General features: G+C 37.6%; 1 pseudogene; it reads left to right on the forward strand.

Annotated features, from left to right (window-relative positions):
* Positions 1-2,807: 2,807 nt before the first annotated feature.
* On the forward strand, positions 2,808-24,754 carry LOC132674555 (V-type proton ATPase subunit D pseudogene; annotated as a pseudogene).
* Positions 24,755-25,222: the final 468 nt, after the last annotated feature.

Raw genomic sequence — 25,222 nt, forward strand, 5'->3', positions numbered from 1 at the left:
GCAAAGTGTGAGTGGGGGAGGGGCAGAGAGAGAGAGGGAAACACAGAATCTAAAGCAGGCTCCAGGCTCCAAGCTGCCAACACAGAGCCCAATGAGGAGCTTGAACCCACAAACTGGGAGATTATGACCTGAGCCGAAGTCGGACACTTAACCGACGGAGCCACCTGGGCACTCCAAACTATAATTATTTGTTAAAATCAAGTGGATAAATGAGATAACTGTAGTGGAAGTTCAAGGAAAGATTCTATTTTGCTACTGAACTCTATGTGCATTTGAATTTCAATCAGCGAACTTTTGATGCATTTTTAGGTTTACAAATGTTTGTTGTAAACATTGCTGAGCTCAATGAAAACAGAACGCAATCCATTACCCCTTATTGAGAATAGATAATCTTTTGGTTTCTAGAAAACAGGACATTAGAACTAGAAGAAGAAAATTTTTCCTTTCCTTATTTTACAAGGATGGTGTGGTTTTATTTTTAGAATCAACAGATTTTTGAGAAATTTAGTTGGTTGCAAACTGAGCAAAATTGCCCTTTTACCCTTTTTGTGGAACTATATGATTGTATTTTCTGTGCTACTGTTTCAAAGATGTTTCACATTTATTATTTGCAAAATGCATCAGTTTAATATTTTGAGAAAATGTATTTGGAAGTGAAACAGCCACTCCCTGCTTTAATGACTGTGGATGTGAACAATGATCATTTTGCAAGATGAGAAGCTCACAGTGGTAATAAAGCTAAGAAAATGATAGCATGTTAATAAGCCTCAGTTATCTGTTTAAAAGTCTATTTTTTTTTTTTTACTTTTTAAAAAGATTTAAATTCTACTTAATTAACATACAGTGCAATATTGGTTTCAGGAGTAGAATTCAGTGATTTGTCACTTACATACAATACTCATGCTTATCACAACAAGTGCCCTCCTTATGTATCACCCATCTAGCCCATCTACTATCCACCTCCTTCCGTCAACCCAGTTTGTTCTCTATAGTTAAGAGTCTCTTGCAGTTTGTTTCTCTCTCTTCTTCCCCACCCCCACATCTGTTTTGTTTCTTAAATTCCACATATGAGTGAAATCATACGGTATTTGTCTTTCTCTGATTGACTTAGTTCACTTAGCATAATACATTCTAGCTCCATCCACATCTTTGCAAATGGCAAGATTTCATTCTTTTTGATGGCCGAGTAATATTCCATTGTATATATAAACCAAATCTTCTTTATCCATTCATAACTTGATGGACATTTGGGCTCACTCCATAGTTTGGCTATAGCTGATAATACTGCTATAAACATTGGGGGTGCATGTACCCCTTTAGATCTGTAGTTTTATATCCTTTGTATCCTAATAGTGCAATTGCTGGATTGTAGGGTAATTCTATTTTTAGTTTCTTGAGGAATCTCCATACTGTTCTCCGAAGTGACTGTACCAATTTGCATTCCCACCAATAGCGCAGCAGGGTTCCACTTTTTCTGCATCCCCACCAACGTCTGTTTTTTTCTTGTGCTGTTAATTTTAGCCATTCTGACAGGTGTGAGGTGGTATCTTATAGTGGTTTTGATTTGTATTTCCCTGATGATGAGTGATGTTGAGCATCTTTTCATGTGTCTATTAGCCATCTGGATGTCCTCTTCAGAAAATTGTCTATTCATGTCTTCTGCCCATTTCTTTGGGTTATTTGTTTTTTGGGTGTTGAATTTGATAAGTTCTTTATAGATTTTGGATACTAACCCTTTATTAGATACATCATTTGCAAATATCTTCTCCCATTCCATAGGCTGCCTTTTAGTTTTATTGATTATTTCCTTCACTGTGGAGAGAGGTCCAAACACTTCATTTTTGGTTTTGTTTCCCTTGCTTTCAGTGATGTGTCTAGTAAGAATTTGCTCTGGCCAAGGTCAAAGAAGTTTCTGCTTCTGGGATTTTGATGGTTTCCTGCCTCACATTTAGGTCTTTCATCCATTTTGAGTTTATTTTTGTATATGGTGTAAGAAAGCGGTCCAGTTTCATTCTTCTGCATGTTGCTGTCCAGTTTTCCCAACACTATTTGTTGAAGAAACTGTCTTTTTTCCATGGAATATTCCTTCCTGCTTTGTTGAAGATGAGTTGACCGTATAGTTGTGGGTCCTTTTCTGGGTTTTCTATTCTTTTCCATTGATCTGTTTTTGTGCCAGTACCATACTATCTTGATGACTATAGCTTTTGTAACACAGCTTGAAGTCTGTCCGGAATGGTAATGCCTCCAGTTTTGTTTTTCTTTTTCAGAATTGGCTTAGATGTTCGGGGTCTTTTGTGGTTCCATACAAATCTTAGGACTGTTTGTTCTAGCTCTGGGAAAAATGCTGGTGGTATTTTTATAGGGATTACATTAAATGTGTAGATTGCTTTGGGTAGTATAAACATTTTAACAATGTTTGTTCTTCTAATCCATGAACATGGAATGTTTTTCCATTTCTTTATGTCCTCCTTAATTTCTTTCATAACTGTTCTATAGTTTTCAGAGTATAGCTCTTTTACCTCTTTAGTTAGGTTTATTCCCAGGTATCTTATTGTTTTTGGTGCAGTTGCATATGGGATCAATTCCTTGATTTCTTTTTCTGCTGCTTCATTATTGGTGTATAGAAATGCAACAAATTCGTGCACATTGATTTTATACTCTGTGACTTTGCCGAATCCATGTATTAGTTCTAGCAATCTTTTGGTGGAGTCTTTTGGGTTTTCTACATAGAGTATCATGGTGTCTGCATACAAAAAGTCTATTTCTTATTTGCTTTGAATATATAATAGTCTGGCCACTGTATAATAATGCAGTCCCCACATTTCCCAGCAGCTGGGGAGCTGGCCTTGACTGTCCATTGCCCTGCAGGGCTTGGCCAAGAGCCAGGCCACAAGAAAAGGCAGTGTGGAAGTCAGGTGAGGAGAATTAGTTAAGCTTTTAATTAACTCACCCTTTCCTATTGTGCGGATAAGTGTGGAGACTCAAACCTTCCATTATACCTCAAATGCTCAAACTAAGCCACATATTGACACAAGCAATAAAACAGTTCACTAAGCTTTAAGAAGGAGAGTAAAGAGGTGTAGCAAGGCTTTAAAGAGCTACTCAGCAAGAATTTTTATGGATATGCAGATGTGGGGCATCAAAGGGCTGGGAGTTCGTCTCTAGTCAGTGCTGCCACTCTTCTCAGTGTGGAAGGCATCCTGTTGTTCATGAAAGTAATAGGACATTTGAAAACATCCAACTTATACATCTGTATGTAGCTAACCTGGATACCACTGGATATATTTAATTTATTTATACCTATGGACTATTGTCCTGGAGGATGGTTCTTAGTCTGGGCATGTTCTAAACCTCCTTTTAAGTCCTCTAATTCTTATAGATCATCGTTTTGTATCATCATACACTTATGTGGCCCCTGTCTCTAAGGTCAACTTCTGAATTTTTAATGGTGGGTATGTTTATTGTTATCACATAATAAGAAGTCCTGAGAGACAACACTCTAAAGCTGGTTAATCTAATGTGAAATCAAAAGGTTATCCACTGAAGGAGAGGGACGAAGTAACCTGTTGCCTAGTGTAATACCAAGCCCCAGCTACACAGCAGAATTGGTCATTTGAGTCCCAGACTCTTCAATAAATGCAGACCAGCCAGGTGTGCAGGTAGGCAAAGTGGGGAGTCAAGGACATGATTGGCAGTTAAGTCAACTGCTCGGGGCTTCTGCTGGGAGTTTGGGGACAGAAGTGAGGAGCACAAGTGTGTGTACTAAAGAGAATCTGATCTTCACTTACTGTCTGGGGGATTTAGTAGACATATGATATAAAAATGGCAAAAGGTAGGGGCACCTGGGTGGCTCAGTCAGTTGAGCGTCTGACTCCAGCTCAGGTCATGATCTCACAGCTCGTGAGTTCAAGCCCTGCATCGGGCTCTGTGCTGACAGCTTGGAGCCTGGAGCCTCCTTCCGATTCTGTGTCCTTCTCTCTCTGCCCCTAACCAACTTGCATTCTGTCTCTGTCTCAAAAATAAACATTTAAAAAAATTAAAAAATGGAAGATTTAAAAAATGTCAAAATGTGACTTACCTTGTGTTATTTTTCAAATATAAATGATAGACTTTAAACTGAATGAGATGATGACCATGTAAGAAATAAGGATAACATAAAAGCAAATAACTTATTACAAATATTAGTCACTATATTTTTACCTTTGTCAGACTTAGTTTCAAAGCAGTTTTTTGTGTTGCTGACTCTGAGGCTGAGCTCTGAGAGACCATGGCAAGGAAGTAGTCTGTTCTCTTTCAGCATAACTAGGATGGGTCAGCTGTTGCCTGTGCCTATTTCTGAAGCTGTCACTTCCCTGTTGCCCTGTCTTGCCCTATTGACCTTTTGACTAGAAGAGAATTCTTTTTTTTTTTTTTTAATTTACCATCTTAACCAGTTTTTTTTAATGCTTATTTATTTTTGAAGGAAAGAGAAAGACAGAGAGACAGAGCATGAGCAGGGGGAGGGGCAGACCGAGAGAGGGAGACCAGAATCTGAAGCAGGCTGTCAGCACAGAGCCCGACATGGGGCTTGGATTCACGAATGGTGAGATCATGACCTGAGCCGAACGCCAAAGTCAGAGAGAGAGGAAGACAGGATCTGCAGTGGGCTCTGTGCTGACAGCAGGGAGCCCCATGTGGGGCTCTAATTCACAAACGGTGGGATCATGACCTGAGCTGAAGTTGGATACTTAATTGACTGAGCCACCCAGGCACCCTGAAGATAATTCTTAATGACCTTCCTCATCCTCCTGAGTAGAAATTTGAAGCATGATGTGACTCACAGTGCAAATGGGTTATGTAGAGGTTGGACAAGAAGGGGGATACGTGTGGATTGAGAATGGGGTAGGTGAGGTCAGTGTACATGGCCCAGGGTCAAGGGATAGGAAGGTCTGAACTATGGGGTAGGCTTGTGGAGTCAACTGCCAGACTTTGCCTTAATCTTAGAAAGAGTTGTTTCTGTTTCCTTCTATGCAATTTAGATTCATCCTTAAAGAAACAGCTGACCTGCTGTGTAATGGTGTTTGGTCTCTGAATGTTATAGATTTTAGGAAATTAGGGAAGCAAATATTCCTTCCTGTTATAATTGACCAGCTTGTACCTCATTCTGTATGTTCCTTTTCAGTTTGTTCACTTACCCGGAATAGGTCAAGGACATTGGATCTATATGGTATGCAGTAATATTTTGAAATAAATGACTGTTTTTGAGAAACATTTTGTAAGTTTGGGAAGATCAGACGTTCAAAGAATTAAAGAACACCAATCTTACATTTAAGTGCTTAAGTTTTATCATTTATTAAACCTCAAAGTTAATAGTTTTCATCATTAAAATTATAAATGTTTGTTATAGGAAATGTGGTAATAATGAAATATTTAAACTATGACATAATTATATAAAGGATAAAAGATTACTCATGCCTCACTAATCAAAGTCTATTAACATTTTGGAGTTTTTTGTTTGCTTCTTCTATCTTTTCTATCTACTTATTTTTCCAGAATTGTCTATATAGATTTGTATTTTGCTTTTTCACTTAGGACAAGAATCCTGGGAGCAGACAGGCTCCAGGCAACAGGCAGTCTTCTTTATTATGGCAACATTATTCTCTGTTGTGAAGTTATAATTTACCTATTTGTTTTCCTTTTTATTGGGTCATTGAAGACTGAGTATGATGTTTGGTATGTAAATGCTGTTATAGTATACTTCTTGATACATATGACCTCTGGGGTTAGATTCTATTCTTAGCATGGATAGCAGTCATGAATTTACAGAGTCCTGTTATATGTTGTCAAATTACTTTCCAAAAATCTAACAGTTCACACTTGGGACATCTGGAGTTCTGTATGTCAAGTATCCCTTTGCTCCTCTTACAGTGGGAGTACTTGCCTTGTTTTGATCTACCTCACCAGATGATGTGACTGTGGGAACAAGGAGTGCTACCAAGCAGCAGCATATCTTCCCAGCTCTTAAGAGTTGATCTCATTGGGGCATGTGACCCAACTTTGGCCAATCTGACTTCTTTCATTGAGTTTTTATATACTAATGGTTGAGGTATTCTGTCTTCTGGGATTTCTAAACTGTGTGGATATAACTTGGAGCTACCTGCTGCAAAGATTCCTGACTTAGACTAGGAATCTCTCTGTGATTGTAGAGAAAACGGGCAATACAAAGGGAAATTGAGAAAAGACACTGTGGGCTGGGAGGGGGGGTTATGATGGGACAGGAAAGGAGGGTGGGAGGAAGAGGCGTGAGGAGAATGGAGAAGGGAATGGGGAAAGAAGTAGAAGAACAGAGGATAGAGGAGATAGTTGAGTTCTTCAATTCCTTTATTCCTGGCATTAATGGCATCCATGTCCTTTCCAGTAGCATGAGCCAATAAATTCTTTTATGTGGTTAAGTTAGTTTGAATAGAATTTCTGTAGCTTGTTTCTGAAAGAGTCCTAATATACATTCTCACTTTTTCTATAGTTTCAGTTTGTTTGTTTGTCTATTTAAAATAATTTTTTATTTAAAATTTAAAAAGTATTTTTTTTTAAGTTTATTTATTTATTTTGAGAGAGACAGAGACAGTACAAGTCGGGGTGGGGCAAGAGAGAGAGAGAGAGCACGAGAGAGAATCCCAAGCAGGCTCCGTGCTATCATGGCAGAGCCCAATGTGAGGCTCAAACCCACAAAGCCACAAGATTATGACCTGAGCAAAAACCAAGAGTCCGAAGCTCAACTAACTGAGCCACCCAAGGGCCCTAAAGATTTTTTATTTTTAAGTAATTTCTACATCCAACATAGGGCTTGAACTCACAACCCTGAGATCAAGAGTTGCACATCTACCCATAGCGCCAACCAGGTGCCCCTCTATAGTTTCAGTTTAAATTAAAAATCTATGGTATAAATGTCCTATTCTACCATGCACTGATACCAACTGTTAATCATAATTAGCATCAGTATTAATTACAATGCATATTCATGCTTAAACTAAAAGTCCTAAGTTGGCTAGCATTTGTATCAAGATTAGTGACAACAGAAATAAATACATTTTAAATTGATAAATGAGGTGTTGAATGAGTATTAAAAGTTTAGGAGACATTTACTCTTCACCTTAAATTTAATTTGATAGGTTTATAACTTTTCTTTTCCCTCCAACCCTCTTTAATTCTTAGGTAGAAAAATTCCAAGAAAAGATTGTTTTGCTATTATTGAACACTTGATTTGTTCATGAAAAAGAAAATCATATATTTATTTCCTTCAAGAGCATCCAATATGTTTCTTAGTTTTTTCTAATGTTTGGGTTGTATCTAGGACCATATTTGAGAGTACATTATATCCATTCCAACATGTCCTGAGATGCTCCCAAAGTGGGATGATTGATAGGTGTCATTGACTTGAGCAATTCCTAAAAGTTTTCCGTCATAAAGTAGATATGAAAAGGTCTCTAGGGTAAAAGGGAAGGAGGGACTTGGTTAAACTAGTTGGATTCTCAAAGCCTTTAAAGTGCTAATTTGCTAACACTCCAAAGGGAACTGCAAAAGGCCGAACATTTTTAAACCACGAAGAACCTTTTTCATTTAACATTTTATTGGCTACATGTTTGGTTTTGGAAATAAAGTAGTAAACAGGGTAAGAAGCTGCTTTTCACAGAATTTGTGTTACTTACAAGTCATTTGCTCTGCTGGAACATGACTACAAGTGAACACACATATATCATATGCCCGCATATTTAAAAGCTATATGTTAAGCTAACAAATTGGTCAAATGTGTCCCATGCTCTTGCCTTGACTGATACATCTGCAAAATGAAAGCAGACCAAGCTTTCATTTAGAGTTTTTGGATTCCTTGGTGTGTTGTGATGGTGAAGGTAGAGAATGCCCCTGGCTCCCTGCTTCTGGGCCTCTTTCCCACTTCTCTTCCCCACCCAGAAGAAGTGTTGCTTGCCTGTTTGTGAACACCACAGTACCTTCAGCCAAAGTCTACCCCCCACCCCCAGTGGGGAAAGCCACAGAACTGAGGGTGGTGGGGAGCAGGTAGGGTAGGGGTCCCCATATCTGGTTTTGAGGGTGGTACTGCTTACTACATTACCTTGCATATCCTTGTCCTGAGGGATGCACTTTGGGAAACTGATTAAGTTCACCATTTTGAAAACAGTGACAACCTCGAGAAGATGGTACCATAGAGTTTTGGTTTAAATATAGCTCGTGTTGTCTTTATGACAAGAGGTGGATTAGAAGTTGAAACAGTTACCGTAAACGATTGGAATTATATTAAATGAATTTACCTCTCTTCCCGAAGCCATGTTTCAACTATAACATATTTGTTTTAAATCTGGCAGTAATTGATAAAGACTTTTTTTTTTTTAACATTTATTTATTTTTGAGAGGGAGAGAGAGAGCCAGCACCGGTGGGGGAGGGGCATAGAGAGGGAGACAGAGGATCTGAAGCAGGCTCAGTACTGTCAGCACAGAGCCCCATGTGGGGCTCGAACCCATGAACTGTGAGATCATGACCTGAGCTGAAATCAAGAGTCAGCCGCTCAACTGACTGAGCTACCCAGGTGCCCCTTCTGCTAATAAAGACTTCTGAACTCCAAGTTCTGCCCAGAACATAAGCATTTGGTTCTGTAAGAAGTTGAGAGCTACCATTTAGTTCTTACTCGGTGTTTCAAAATAAGCAGCATATATTGTTAGTAACCTGAAATAATAGCAAATAATAGCAGGGAAAAGAGAAAATGCAGAAAGTTGACAGAAAAACTATAAAAGCACAGCCATCAGTGGCCATGTAGTATATAGGAACAGTCTTACACCCCTCAATCCTTGCTCCCTAGGACTTTGTGATAGCTTTATGGTTTCCGTAGATTTAGAATGAAATTATTTTTGTATACTCTTTATTTAAAAAAAGATAATATGGCACAACAGATTTTTTATGTGCTTAAAATTCAAAAAATGTTTTGAGATAATGGCTCTTGTTATTAGTAATATTCACTTATGTGGCACCTAATAAGGAAATTAATATTTATAGTTGCTGAAAACTTCCAGATGAATGGCATTTACTAGCATGAAAATTACCATTCTTACACTTAAAATCCTGCATAACATGACCTATTTTTCTTTTGAAGGATGCTGTCCTGGGGCACCTGGGTGGCTCAGTCTATTAAGCATCTGACTTTGGTTTCAGCTCAGGACATGATTTCATAGTTGGTGAGTTCGAGCCCCAAACTGGGCTCTGGGCTGACAGTGCAGAGCCTGCTTGGGATATTCTCTCTCTCTCTTTCTGCCTCTCCCCTGTTCATGTTCTCTCTCTCAAAATAAATAAATAAACTTAAAATTTTTTTTAAAGGAGGCTGTCCTTCTTCAGCACTCTCCTACCCATGCTGCATGGAGTCCTAGGAAGCCTTTTGGAGAAAGGGTATGCTAGGGTTATGCTGGGGTGTACTGAAGGGTATACTAGGGTGTACTGAAGGGTATGCTTGGAAGAACTCATATCATCCTCTGATAAGGATTCTTTTGAATATTGGATGGGAGAATCATTCCTGCCCACCGATTGACCCTTTTTGGGGGGCTAGAACAGTTTTTGCTAAAGAATGTTGACAGGCTGGATCATTGCTGACTGCATCTGACTAAAAGTTCCCTTCATTTCGTTTAGAATATGTGGCAGACATTTTCTGGAAGCATTTTGTGATCTTACTCGGGCAAAATGTTTACTTGCCAGTAGATTTAGTGAATGAGAGGGAAGAACAATGAACGTGCAGGCATTATGTATGTGCCCTGAATTTAAGTTGTTGACAGACATCAACTATGACAACACTATGCTACAGATTTCTTTATTTTCTGCAGTTGAGGTTCAGAGACATGAATTATACTTGATTGCACAATATCTCTTCACAGAAATTGTAAGGAGAATGGCATGCCCTAACAGTGCTTCTTTACACAGAACACCCTAGTTCACTGTTTCCCCTCTGGCTTTTCTTAAACAAGCAATTTATTCTCAACAGTTTTAAATTTAAAATCAATATTTCTAATACAATAGTTTTACACTTTTCATCTTTATGTATGGACATGTATTGGAAGAGAATCCAAATGAGTTTAAGCAGTAAAGACGAGGCTGTCGATAAAAACATTCTAGGGAAGTCTATGAAAATGAAGTATTTCTGTTTATCTTTCAGCAACAAAAATATATATGGAAGGGCACATCGTGTAACTTTTATTCATTAATTAGATGTTAAGCAGTAGAAATGGTTTCAGGAAAAGCAAGTGCATTAAATTTTGTGGTACAAATTTTTAAAAATCTATGAAAGTATACATTTTGATGTCTAGCTTTCACTCATATCTTTATTTTCCCTATTACCCCAACCCACTTTTATTAGACTTTTGTATATCCTACCACTGTTTTGTTTTTTTAATTAAATTAAATTTAAAAATTTTAAACTTTTTTTTTTAAACAGTTTTAGGTTTACGACGAAATTGAGAGAAAAGTACAGAGATTTCCTATGTATCCCTGGCCGCCACACAGGTGTAACCTCCTCCATTATCAACATCCTACACAAGAGTGGGACATTTGTTACAAGTGATGAACCTCCATTGACACATCACGATCATCCAAATTCAATAGTTTACATTAGGATTCACTCTTGGCATTGTACCTTCTATGAGTTTGGACCAATGTATAATGACACACATCCACATTATAGTATCATACAAAGTATTTTCATTGCCCTAAAAATCCTCTGTGCTCTGCCTATTCATCCTTCTCACTACCCCCAAGACCTGGTCTCTTTGTCTCCATAGTTTCGCTTTTTCCAGAATGTCATGTAGGTAGAATCATATAGTATATAGCCTTTTCAGATTGGCTTCCTTCAGTTAGTAATATGCATCAAGGTTCCTCCATGTCTTTTCATGGCTTGATAATTCATTTCTTTTTTATTGGTGAATAATATTCCATTGTCTGGATGTACCAAATTAATGGAGAAAAATTTAAGTAGTACCTCAATGTAAGCACTTTGAGCAACTTCTGGAATCCCCAAATAAATTTTCTCTGCTGTTCTACTGAAGCATGCCATCAATCAAGAGTGCTCAGTACTTACTTCATTTATTTTTAAAGTGTTTATTTATTTTTAAGAGAGAGAGAGCGTGTGCATGTGGGAGGGGCAGAGAGAGAGAGAGAAGCAGAGGATCTGAAGTGGCCTCTGTGCTGACAGCAGAAAGCCCTACACAGCTCTTGAGCTCACAAACCACAAGATCGTGATCTAAGCTGAAGTCTGATGCTTAACCGACTGAGCCACCAGGCGTCCCAGTATTTACTTTAAAAGAGCAATACACTTAAATTATTTTCAAACTACCGAGTGAATTTTTTAATTTGACATCCTACTTGTTTTCAAGTTTTGCCAATTATAAATAAAGCTGCTGTAAACATCCGTGCACAGATTTTTGTATGGACATAAGTTTAACTCCTTTTGGTAAATACCAAGGGTTGTGACTGTTAGATTGTATGGTAAGAAGATATTTAGTTTTTTAAGAAATTGCCAAACCGCCCCCCAAAACGCTGGCTGTCCGTTGCCACCAACAATGTGTGCCACTTCTGTAGCTCCACATACTTGTCATCTTTTGCTAGTGTCAGTGTTTTGGATTTTGGCCATTCTAACAGGTGCATAGTAAAGCATCTTTTCATGTGTTTATTTGCCATCTGTATATCTTTTTTGGTGAGGTGTCTGTTCAGGTCTTTGGCCCATTTTTTAATTGGGTTGTTTGTTTTCTTATTGGGTTTTAAGAATTCTTTGCATAGGGGCGCCTACAAAACCCAAGACCATGACCTGAGCCAAAATCAAGAGTGAGACGCTAAAATCCACTGAGCCTAGATTAATTTTTTTTATGTGGATTTTTAGTCATTCTAGTACCATTTGTTGAAAGGACTATTTTTTCTGCATTAAAAAAAATTTTTAGTGTTTATTTATTTTTGAGAGAGACAGAGACAAAATGTGAGTGGGTTAGGGGCAGAGAGAGAGGGAGACACAGAATCTGAAGCAGGTGCTAGGCTCTGAGTGGGGCTCGAACTCACCAGTTGTGGGATCATGATCTGAGCCGAAGTCAGTCGCTCAACCAACTGAGCCACCCAGGTGCCCCTATTTTTTTCTCCATTGTATTGTCTTTGCTCTGTCAGAGATAATTTGACTATGTTATATGAGTGCATTTCTGGGCTCTCTGTTCCGTTCTTTTTCTTTTTTCTTTCCTTTTTTTTTTTTTTTTTGCCAATATCATACTGTCTTGATTACTGTAGCTTTAGAGTAACTATTAAAGTCATGTAGTGTCAGTCTACCAACTTAAAAAAATTGTCATTTGTCAAATTTTGGTATATTATCAAAGGAGAATACCCATAGTTATCTGAAAAGACTGTTAAATACTTCATCCTTTTCCAAGTGAATATCTGTGTGGGGTTGGATTTTCTTCATATACTCCAAATAATATATTGCTAACAGATTTTTTTAAATATGAAATTTATTGTCAAATTGGTTTCCATACAACACCCAGTGCTCATCCCAACAGGTGCCTTCCTCAATCAATCCCCATCACCCACCCTCCTCTCCCTCCCACCCCCCATCAACCCTCAGTTTGTTCTCAGTTTTTAAGGGTCTCTTATGTTTTGGCTCCCTCCCTCTCTAACCGTTTTTTTTCCTTCCCCTCCCTCATGGGTTTCTGTTAAGTTTCTCAGGATCCACATAAGAGTGAAAACATATGGTATCTGTCTTTCTCTGTATGACTTATTTCACTTAGCATAACACTCTCCAGTTCTATCCACGTTGCTACAAAAGGCCATATTTCATTCTTTCCCATTGCCACGTAGTATTCCATTGTGTATATAAACCACAATTTCTTTATCCATTCATCAGTTGATGGACATTTAGGCTCTTTCCATAATTTGGCTATTTGCTAACAGATTAAATTCAGAAGCAGTTATGAGAATCTAGCTGTGTTCTATTAAGCCTAATATTAAGTTCTATTAAAAATATTTGCAAAGTATAAAGAACTTCTCACTAAGTTTTTTGTTTTGGAGAACAGTTATTTTCATAAAAACGTGCCATTTGTATTAACATGCAATAGGTTTACTATGTAACTTTAAAATAAATACATATTTAAATTTTTTTCTTCAATTTTTAATATGGTAAGTATCAATATATATAACCCACATAAACCAAAACTTTTGAGGTCATCAATAATTTTTCAGAGTCTGAAATCCCCTGAAACCAAAATGTTTGAGAAACATACTCTTAATACTCTGTTAGTATTGGGCAACTTGAAAGAGTGAGGTCTGAAAATCAAGGCCAATTATTCATGAGGTTTATTTTTGTTATTTGCATGTTCTGTTCTGAGTCAATCATGTTTCCATTGCCACAAGTGGAATTTGTTTGCTTTAGAATAGTGCATCAACTGAGCCAAACTATTGTGAACTGGTCCTTCTCTCCTATTTTTACCATTTTGATTCCAGCTAGATGATTCCTGTTTATCTCAGTTCCTCTTAGGCCTTAAATAACCTTTAAGGTTATTATTCTTTATGGTTTTTATTCTTGTATTCTTATTTCACAATGAATTATGGAGCTTCAACCCACAACCCAGAGATCAAGAGTCGCATGCTCTATTTACCGAACCAGCCAGAGGCCCCCTTGCCTTTTTTTTTTTTTTTTAAGTGAAGTTGACATTTTATTTTTTTGGGGTTTTGTTTGTTTGTTTTGTTTTTTAAAAGATTTTTTATTTTTTGAGTAAAGTCCAAGTCCATTCTGAGGCAGTGCTGTGACCCTGTTGGGGGAGTACATTGGGAATGGGATATGGCTGTGTGTGGTAGTTGCCTAGAGGCTTCTGTGAAGTTTTATAAATGGCAGTGGGGTATGGATGAGAATAAATCATCATTATCAACAAGAAGAATAATGATAACATGATCCATTTAGCATTTTTATATCCAATTTCTGTGGTCTTTTGTATCTGGGCAAATTTGAGTTTGGACGTAAAGAATTTTTGTATATACTTATATGGATTTGGGATAAGTTTCTGTGTAGGAAATGGATGTTTGATTACATATTTCCTTTTAGAGATGCACCCATGGTTTGGTATTAGCCTAAGTATTGGCCAAAATTTTTGTCTTTGGTTTAGCCTAAGGCTACTGGAGACCAAATGCCTACTTCAATTGTCATCCTAAATATTTGCAGAATCAGCGATGTGGTCGAATAGGTTACTATCACTATCACATCAAATCTGCATACAATGTTGTATACAATGCCAAAAACAGGAACAAAGCATATCATTAAAATTATTGCTACTATCTGAATATTCTCTTTCAAATGTAGATATTCTACATATGGTTTAAAATAAAAAATATGTCTATAGATTTAAAATGTTGAGAGTCTATCAACCCACTGAAATATAAATATAGGGGAGACTGGGTGACTCAGTGGGTTACCCCCAGGTCATGACTCCCCAGTTTGTGGGTTTGAGCCTTGCATCAGGCTCTGTGCTGACAGCTCAGAGCCTGGAGCCTGCTTCAGATTCTGTATCTCCCTCTCTCTGCCCCTACCCTGCTCATGTTCAGTCTTTATCTCTCAAAAATGAGTAAATGTTAAAAAAAATTTTTTAAGCTTTATTATAAAAAAGAAAAAGAAAGAAATATAAATGTTATAAAACGGGGCAATATTTAAGGACGATTGTGCAAATTGCTAACTTTCCACACAAAAATAATTGGAAGATTTTATATAATAAACTTATGAGGAAGTAGATTTAAAATAAAGATTAATTTTAAGGGAGCATATACTAGCTAGAAAACATTAATAATATTATATCCTCTTAGAGTCAGTACATATTTATAAAAGTTAAATAATATAAGAAAGAATAATAGAAATCATATTGTGAAGATTAGAATTAGTCCTCAGAGTCGTATTAGTATTCAACTATTAATAAAAATAACCTTTCAAATTATTTTTATTTTATAGTTTTGTTGTTGCTGTTGTTGTTATTGTTGTTGTTTTAGTTACTTACTTCCATGAGGCCATGAGTCTTTCAGGAAAAAGTTCACTTTGGAAATTCTTCACAGCTTGAAGGATGGATGGAAAGCAAAATGTTAAGTTTGCTTTGTTAAAATTTCACAAGGTGGGAAAACAACCCAAATCATGTTTAACACCTGTAATAAATCATCTTTGATGCAGGCCTAACAAAGAATATATGGAATCAAGGAAGACAGTGTTAAAGAAAAATGAAAAACTCCTAAGATATGTTCTGCCAACCTGCAAGCATGCATCTATTTTGGGTCACGCATCAGGTATACGTGAACACAGGAGCAATCTTTCAGTTGACAGTGCTAAAACATTTTTCTTTTATTATGTCAAATTTTAAAAAATTTACTGCTGGTCTTTATAATAAAATTATAGTAAAAATTACTTTTGGGTAAAATTCCAAGATTCTGACATCTGAGATGTTCAGTCTATGATGGCAAACTCAGGTTTGGGTCTTTGTTTTGGCTGAACGTTGATTTTCACATTTGTTTATTTTGCATTACCCAAAATCTGGCGCACCTCTACGTCTTTAAAGCATTACTCCTGCAGTGCAAAGTAAAAAAGGAGGAATTCACAATGCCACTAAGAAGGTTGGTTGGACATTTTCCTCTGTGTTTTTCTTTGCTGCTGTCTGTTTTGCTATTTTTTTCTTTTCTGGGACACGCTTATTGAACTTCTGTCCCAATGTTTATCTTTTTTTCTTACAGTTTTGTAGAAGTTCTTCATAAATTTAGTTTATCCTTGTTTTATTACTCAGTTTGTAACTTTTTCTCCACTCTGCTTTTGGTGTCATTTGATACACTAACATTTTAAATTTAATTTATCAAATTTATCAGCATCTTTTGTTTGAAAAGTTCTTTTCTAACATGAGGTCATAAAAATATTCTCCCATGTTTTTTCTAAAAGTTTGAAGTTTTTCCCATCACATCTAAATCTTCAGTCAATTTAGAATTAATTTTTACGTGTATATTAAGGATCAATTTTACTATTACTTTGAATAACCAATTCTTCCAGTACTTTTCATTGAATATAGTGTGTTTCAGTGATTTTCAGTGTCATCTCCAGTATAAGTCAAGGTTCCATTTGTGTGTGATTCTGTTTGGAGTCTCACTATTCTATTCTATAGGTCAATTTCTCCCTTCATAAATGCAACATTTAAAAATTACAATGGGGGGCGCCTGGGTGGCGCAGTCGGTTAAGCGTCCGACTTCAGCCAGGTCACGATCTCGCGGTCCGTGAGTTCGAGCCCCGCGTCAGGCTCTGGGCTGATGGCTCGGAGCCTGGAGCCTGTTTCCGATTCTGTGTCTCCCTCTCTCTCTGCCCCTCCCCCGTTCATGCTCTGTCTCTCTCTGTCCCAAAAATAAATAAAAAACGTTGAAAAAAAAATTTAAAAAAAAATTACAATAGGGTTATAATAATCTCGATCTTTATATGCAATAAGTGCTTTCCTCCTCCTCATTCTTCAATGATGTCTTGAGTATTTGTAAATTTTGCTTTTCCTTACAAATTAAAAAAAAATTTTAATGTTTATTTATTTTTGAGAGAAAAAGAGAGAGAGAGTGAGTGAGCATGCCCCAGTCGGGGAGGGGCAGAGAGAGAGGGAGACACAGAATCTGAAACAGGCTCCAGGCTCTGAGCTGTCAGCACAGAGCCCGATGCGGGGCTCAAACTCACAAACTGTGAGATCATGACCTGAGCTGAAGTTGGACACTCAACCGACTGAGCCACCCAGGTGCCCCCTTTTCCTTACAAATTTTAAAAGTAGGCTGCAATTCATTTGAAAATTCTGCTGTAGTTTTTGTTTTTTGAAATAAACTTTACATACAGTAAAACACAGATCTTAAATGTACAATTCAATGAATTTTGAAAAGTGTATGACCTTATGTAACCAGGAGCCAATCAAGATAAAGAATATTTCCATGACCTCAAAAAGTTCCCTTGTGGCCACCATCTGTTAATTCCTATCTGCCAGAAGCAACCACTGTTCTGGTGTCTATCATCAGAATTAGTCCTGCGTGTTCTTCAATTTTAAGTAAGTAAATCCATTTGGTATATACTCCTTTGTGTCTGGCTTTATTTTGTTCAACATAATGTTTTTGAAATTTATTCTTGCTTTGTGTATATCTGTAGTTAATTATTTTTTATCGTTGAGTAATATTTCATTGTGGACATCCCACGATTTGTTAACCCATTTTACTGTTGATGGTCATTGGGCTGTTTTCATTTTTTGGCTGTTATGGATAAAGCTGCTATAAATATTAACATAAAAGTCATTTAAATTTATCTTGGTAAGTATCTAAAAGTAGAATTCAAGGTTAATAAGGTAAGAGTATATTTAAATATATAAGAAACTATCAAATCATTTTTCCAAAGTGGTTGCACCATTTTACGTCCCATTGGCAATGCATGAGAGTTTTAGTTGTTCCACATCCCTGCCCAATGTTAAGAGCTGTCAAGTTTTAAAATATTAGCTCTTTTAGGGGCATCTGGGTGGTGCAGTCGGTTAAGTGTCTGACTCTTGATCTTGGCTCGGGTCATGATCTCACAGTTCATGAGTTAGAGCCCCACATCAGACTCTGTGCTGATGGCGTGGAGCCTCCTTGGGATTTTGTCTCTCCTTCTCTCTGCCCCTCCCCCACTTGTGCATGTGCCCTTTCTCTCTCTCTCAAGGTAAATAGACTTACTAAAAAACAAAATATTAGCTATTGTAGTGAGCAGCATCAAGTAATACCTCATTGGTTTCTTTAATTTGCCTTACTCTGATGACTAGTAATCATTCATGGCTTATCGTCCATTCATAAATGTTCTTTTGTGAAGTGTTCTTTCGTGTTCAAGTCTTTTGCCTATTTAACAAATTTGAATGTGTGTCTTGTTACTACTGAGTTGTATGAGTTCTTTCTGTATTTTGGATATAAGACCTGTGTCATATATTTGTATTGTGAATAATTTTTCCAAAACTGTGTTTTGAATTTATTTTCAGAATAGTGTTTATTAACAATTGAAGGAGGGCTCCTGATGTTTGGAGGTGTGTGTGTGTGTTTATTTTTGAATGTCTTTATTCCATCCATTTGGGGTATATTCACTCAACAGAGAATTCTATTTTAACAATTATTTCCTTCAGCAGTTTAAAAATGTCATTTAATTTTCTTTTGGCTTCCATTATTTTTGATGCAAAGTTTTCCTTTGTTTGTGTTGTTGTATTTGTTTGTGTTATTATATATTATGTATCTATTTTCCTGGGTACTTTTAGATATACTGTCTAACTTTGGTTGTCAGCAATTTGACTTTGATGTACCCGGCTTTTTCCCCTTTGAATTTATTTTGTTTGGGGTTCACTGAACTTGTTGGATCTTTAAGTTAATGTTTTCCAACACATTTGGAAATTTTTGACCATTATTTTTTAAGAAATATATATATCTGCCTTATCTTTCCACTCCATCTCCTCTCCTCTCCAGGGACTCTAGTGACACTATCCATGTTAGACCATTTTATATTATTCTACAGGTAACTGAGTGTCCATTATTTATTTAAATCATTTTTCTCTCTGATCTATTGGATTATTTCTTTTGATTTGCCTTCAAGTTCACTATAGCTTTATCCTGCAATCTCCAATATCCTGTTAAACCCATCCAATAATTTATAAATGTGTCAGCATAATTTTCATTTCTACGACTTCCGTTAAGTTCTTTCTTAATAGTTTCTATTTCTCTGCTGAGATTCCTCATATGTTTACTTATTATGATCATCTTTCCTTTAAGCCTATGAACAAATCTGTAAAGTCCATGTCTGCTGATACTAACCTCTGGATCATCTCAGGTCTGTGTCTATGGCTTGCTATTTTTCTTGGTTATGGGTCATAGTTTCTTAATTATTCATGTCTAATAATTTACTATTGTATGCTAGACATTGCTTTGATACATTTTTGGGAGACCAGATTTCTTTTTCTTTTGAAAGCTCTTGGGGCGCCTGGGTGGCGCAGTCGGTTAAGCGTCCGACTTCAGCCAGGTCACGATCTCACGGTCCGTGAGTTCGAGCCCCGCATCGGGCTCTGGGATGATGGCTCAGAGCCTGGAGCCTGTTTCAGATTCTGTGTCTCCCTCTCTCTCTGCCCCTCCCCCGTTCATGCTCTGTCTCTCTCTGTCCCAAAAATAAATAAACGTTGAAAAAAAAAAAAAAAAAAAATTGAAAGCTCTTGAGTGACGTGCTATAAAGCACAATAAATTACTGCCAGATCCCTTTGTTCATGACAAGTCTGCTATGACTTTTTTTTCACTATATGCACTTATGTGTGAAAATCACAAAAATTTCTCATATATACATATATTTATGCCCACACACTTATTTTCATGAAGTTGAAACATCTTGTATCACTTGAAATATTTTACTAATCATTAAATTATTACCTTCTATTCGTATTCATTTCTTCATAAGTATATTCTATTTTATTAATTACATTGTGAACCTCAGGGATAGATCTTTATTTTATATCTCTTTGTAGTCATGGCATTTGACACACAGCTAGAATTCAATAAAAGTTATTGTTCTTAATGACAAGAAGAATGTCTTGCTCTGGTCCTTTGGGCTTTACTCCACTGTCTCTTCTGTAGCTAGTCTTACTCCACTCTTATGAGTAGCAAACACTGAGTTTATTCATTTATTCTCTCATACATTTATTCATCTACTCATTCAGCAACTATTTATTAAGAACCTACCATATGTCAGTTCCTGTCTTGGTGCTGTGATTACAACAGTGATAAGACAAACAGTGTTCACTCCCTCATAGAGCTTATGAATTAGTGGATTTGAGAGTTTAGCTAAGCTACCCCATGATATGGCTGCCTTGGCATCCATTTTGTTTGGCCAGCCAGTCTGGGAAGGTTTTAAAAGGACACACCCTCATGTAAGCACAAGCTCTTGGTAGCAGAGTCATAAGTAATTGTAAGTTCCTTCTATAGCTTCCCCAGTAGCCCTTAGAATAAATAGTCTTCCCCACCAGCCAGGGCCTTACCTTTGTGTGCCATTTATGGGGCTTACAAAGCCCTTTTGGTGTGAATTGGCCAACCCAGTCTTAGTCTGGGAATCCCAAAGTATTCTGTGTGGACCCTAATTTAAAAGGCACCTGCCCTAGGTCCTGCCTGTCTCTGACTGCACTCTGCCTCAACCTCCCCCCATGTGGTCCCTCAAAGCATTCTGTGTACTTCCTCTAGGACCTGTCAGTAATAAATTTCTCTATTTTAATTTCTCTTGTGGCCCTTTATTGCTCACCATCTGGCATCTTGTGCTCTATTTAACAAATGTTAATTTAATTAAGTCATAATAGTGATAGAAACAAATAATAAGGAAATAAACAAGTAACTGCATAAGATATAATTAGACAGTATTCTAGGAAGGAAAATAAATCAGGGGAAAGGGATAAAGAATAAAAGAAGTAACTATTGTAGTGATAATGATGCACGGGTGGTTTTAAAAATAGGATATTGAGGAAAGGCCTCTCTGAATAGGTGATATTTGAGCATAGACTTCAAGCAGAGCAGTTAAGTGACTGTATATACACAGAATAAGGGGCTGGTTATTAGATGTGCTTTCAGAGGCATTGGAAAGGCTGCCTTCTCCACTAAGCTTCTGAAATCCAGCTATCTGAACTTTGCACCTTTATCTTAAGGCTTTATTGCCTTAACATGCAAATCCCTTTGGTAGAGTTTCTATTTAAACTTGTACCTGTCAAATATTTCTGTGTGAATAAATTTTGGAATTTTGATGAAGAGGTGAAAATAATAGTTCAAGCACCTGAGGAATCAGTGTACTATAGTTGTGAAGAGCACAAATCGCCTGGGTGACAAATCCTGGCTCTTTCACTTATTAGCTGTGTGGCCTTCATCAGGTTACTTAATATCCTAATGCCTCAGTGACTTCAATTATAATATGGGGATAATAATAAATCTGTCCTAATATAGCTGATATGATGATGGTACCTTGTAGCATTTTCAAAATCTTCATTGGCTCCTCCATCTGGGAGGATTACCCATCACTGCTCCATTGTTGACTTGGCCAAATAGCTTTTGTTTTTTGGCCTCTGAAATGTGAGCTTAAGTGATGTATACAACTTATAAGCAGAAACTTTAAGATCCATCATATATTTTCACCATTCTCTCTCTCTTCTCTTCTGTGAGAATGATGTCTCTGACAGGGGTTTCTTCAGCCTGCATCCTGGAGTAAAGAGGGCATGAAGGAGAGCCACGGTCAAAGTCAACATATAAGTGAGACATACACGTTGTTATGAGCCACTGAGATTTGGAGAGATTTCTTATTGCTGCATTTTTTTACCCTAACACTATGATATAAATCAATTATTATTTCTAACATGCTTATAACATTATGTGACACATAGTGTACATTAAATAAACAAATCTAACCTTAAAAGAATATAGCTGTTGAAGAAAAACCATAAGAAAATCACAAGGCTGGGACGCCAAAACCAATGATGTGTCATTTTCTTGCAGTCTGAACCAGATATTAGAAATAAGATGCTGGAGGGGTGCCTGGGTGGCTCAGTCGGTTGAGCGACGGTCATGATCTCACGGTTTGTGGGTTCCAGCCCCGCGTCGGGCTCTGTGCTGACAGCTCAGAGCCTGGAGACTGCTTCTGATACTGTGTCTCCCTCTCTCTACCCCTCCCCCACTCATGCTCTCACTCTCTCTCTCTCTCTCTCTCTCTGTCTCAGAAATAAGTAAACATTAAAAAAAATTTAAAAAAAAGAAATAAGATGCTGGAGTCAAATAATTTGTTAATGTTCTGCATTACAATTGTTTCCAAACTATTTCTTTTTTTTTTTTTTTTTAATTTTTTTTTTTTTTTCAACGTTTATTTATTTTTGGGACAGAGAGAGACAGAGCATGAACGGGGGAGGGACAGAGAGAGAGGGAGACACAGAATCGGAAACAGGCTCCAGGCTCTGAGCCATCAGCCCAGAGCCTGACTCGGGGCTCGAACTCACGGACCGTGAGATCGTGACCTGGCTGAAGTCGGACGCTTAACCGACTGCGCCACCCAGGCGCCCCTCCAAACTATTTCTTATGGAGTCTTTACTCCTCACTCCTATGTATACTTCTTAAGAGTAGAGATTATGTGGCCTATTAAAAAATATGTACACAATGCCAATTTTAGTGTTCTCACAAAACAATCTCCCTAGTGTTTTTCAACTAACCGGATAGCCATAAGAAAAAAAAAAACTTGTTAATCCGGATGTTTTGAAAAAAGGAGAGCTTCTATTCATCCTGTACATGTTATAAGAGTGACCATGATTTTCTTAATTGCATTCCATTTGTTTTGTTAACTAAGGTACTGTACTAAATTCTGAAGCTTATCTTTGTCCTTAAATTTTTGCTTGGAAATTTAATTATTCCTAAGCTTTTCGACATAAATCGCTTCTGGTAGGTTAATGGGGTAAAGGAAGAATGAAGACTCCTTTTTCTTATTTATGTCTAACAAAAAGGCCACAGATTTAAGGATATATATGAGAAGTCAATCATAGCAATAACACCTTTTTAAAAGGGTAGGTTAATCTAAGTTGAATAAATTGTGATTAATAACTGATGTCAAAACTGGAGCAATTTCTTCCTTGAATAATTTAACAGTATTAAAAAATGTCTATGCTGTTAAAAAAATATTCTGCAGGGGGCGCCTGGGTGGCTCAGTAGGTTAATCATCTGTTGTGGATCAGCCCAGGTCATGATCTCACGGTTTGTGAGTTTGAACCCTGCATGGGGCTCTGTGCCAATGGTGCAGAACCTGCTTGGGATTCTGTCTCCCTCTGTCTTGGCCCCTCCCCTACTTATTCTCTTACTTCTCTCTCTATATATATATTTATATATAAATAAATAAAAATTTGGAAAAAAAAATCTTAAAAAAATATTCTGCAGAAAGTCTAGAAATGGAAAAGGAATTGGAGTATACATTCATAATAAAAATTTAGTGTATGAAAGGAAATTTAATGCAAATTTGTAAGAATTTGTATGGTAAATTATCCTTTATTAAAGTGTTTAAAATGATCTCTTAATTAAATAGTTATTTAATTACAACCAAAGGTACTTAGTCATTAGGCTATTAGGGAAGAATTTAAACCACAAACAAATGAAATATCAAGAAAAAAATTAGAAAAAGTAGTGCATTTGTTTGAAAAAAGACCTTTTTGATTGGGGACTGGAAGGCATGAATTTTTTAAAATGTTACTTCTTAAAAGTTATTCTTTATTAGGTAGATAAGTTTGGAAAATATAATATATACCTGTGTTCCCCGCACTTACCTTTATTAAATCTTTATATTATTATGTTTATTTCAGTTACTTCATTTTCTAAATATTTATTTATTTTGGGGAGAGAGAAAAACCTAAGGAGGGGGAGGGGCAGAGTGAGAGGAGAGAGAGAATCCCAAGCAGGCTCCAAGCTGTCAGCACAGAGCCCCACATGGGGCTGGATCTCATGACCATGAGATCATGACCTGAGCTGAAATCAAGAGTTGTATGCTAAACCAACTGAGCCACCCTGGCATCCCTCAATTACTTCATTTTTAAAGAAATACAACATTACAGATGTAATTGCTGTCCCTCCCTGATTCTAGTTTCCTTCTTCCCTCCCTAAGAGTAAGTACTGTTCTGACACTACCTGCTGACTCAGGTAGAGGGAGACTGGCTGGGGCTGTTGCAGAACTATCAATATCTGGCCATCCAGTTGGGCAAAGACCGAATTGAAATCTTTCCCTCTCAAATGGCACAGCCCATCATGAGTGCTTCAGACAGGCTGAAACCTCCTGAAGAAAAAATCTGATGTCTTAACTCTTCCACTTCGATAGATCCTGAAGAAGATAATAGAGACTAACATGTAGATGGCTGAAGTGATGAGAGAAGCTGCCTTTTCGTTTGCTGAGGGCAAGTTCACCGCAAGGGACCTCTGCACCACAGTTATCTACAAGGTAACCCCTTGTAGCCCAAGGAACCCCTACAAGGAAGCCCAAGTGAAGCTTCCAGAGAAGGAAGATAACTCTGCAGCTGGTGTTACTCTGCCAGTATTTGAGTATTCCCCCAAGGAACTGACAGTTGTGAACTGACTGGTTTAGCCAGAGGCAGGGGCACAACCAGCTAAATTAAAGAGGAATTAAGCCAAAGCAGTGGAAGTACTGGTGGAAGGAGTAGCTTCAGTGCAGACTTCCTTTGTTACTTTGAAACTTTTTTAAAAAAAAAAATTTAACGTTTATTTATTTTTGAGAGACAGAGCATGAGTGCGGGAGGGGCAGAGAGAGATGCAGACAGAATCCGAAGCAGGCTCCAGCCTCTGAGCTGTCAGCACAGAGCCCAATTCGAGGCTTGAACCCGTGAACGATGAGATCACGACCTGAGCTGACGTCGGATGCTTCACCGACTAAGCCACCCAAGTGCGCCTGAACAAAGCCATTAGGATAACCAACAGGTGTGTAAATGCCACTGAACGTGTCATCATTCCCCAGAATGAAAGTACCCTTGCCTATATCATTACAGAGCTGGATGAGAGAGAACAAGAAGAGTTCTATGGGTTAAAGAAAATACAGGGGAAGAAAAAGATTCTCAAGGAAAAGTTGGAGAAGGACTTGGAGCAACAGAAGACAGCTGGAGAGGTAATGGAGGCTGCTGATCTTTGGCTGAAGAGAAGGACGAGGATCTTCTTGAGTAATCTTTCCTGCTCTGGCTCTTTCAGAAACCCTAACACGGCACCATTTTAATTCATGGTATGTAGGTTCTGTACGTGTGGCTATTTATTTTTTGGCCTAAGAATTTCACTGTTTGTAAAATTTCCCTTGACGTTCAGTTCTGGGAGTACCTCTGCAGAATCATAATTCAGCAACCATTTATCACGTGAGGTTTGTAAACCCTGCCCAGGAACGTTGTAGGGCTTATTCTGCACAAGTGACATTTACTCCATTTACCTCTGTGATACAAGAGATCTGCTTACTGAGAATATCAGGAAATTCCCCTCAGGAAAGAGAAGTGGCCTCAGGCCAACATGTGTAGGCCAACCATTGCTGGAAGACCCTTGGTTCCTGCCCCCTCACTCCCCTCCGCACTGCTGTGTGAGATTGCTGCCGTCATCCTTGTGTTCTGGTACTTCTCTCCTCAAGCTTTATGAAAACCTTCCCGGTCT

The sequence above is a fragment of the Panthera onca genome, chromosome B1 (assembly GCF_046562875.1).
Source record: "Panthera onca isolate mPanOnc1 chromosome B1, mPanOnc1 haplotype 2, whole genome shotgun sequence".
Lineage (NCBI taxonomy): Eukaryota > Metazoa > Chordata > Mammalia > Carnivora > Felidae > Panthera > Panthera onca.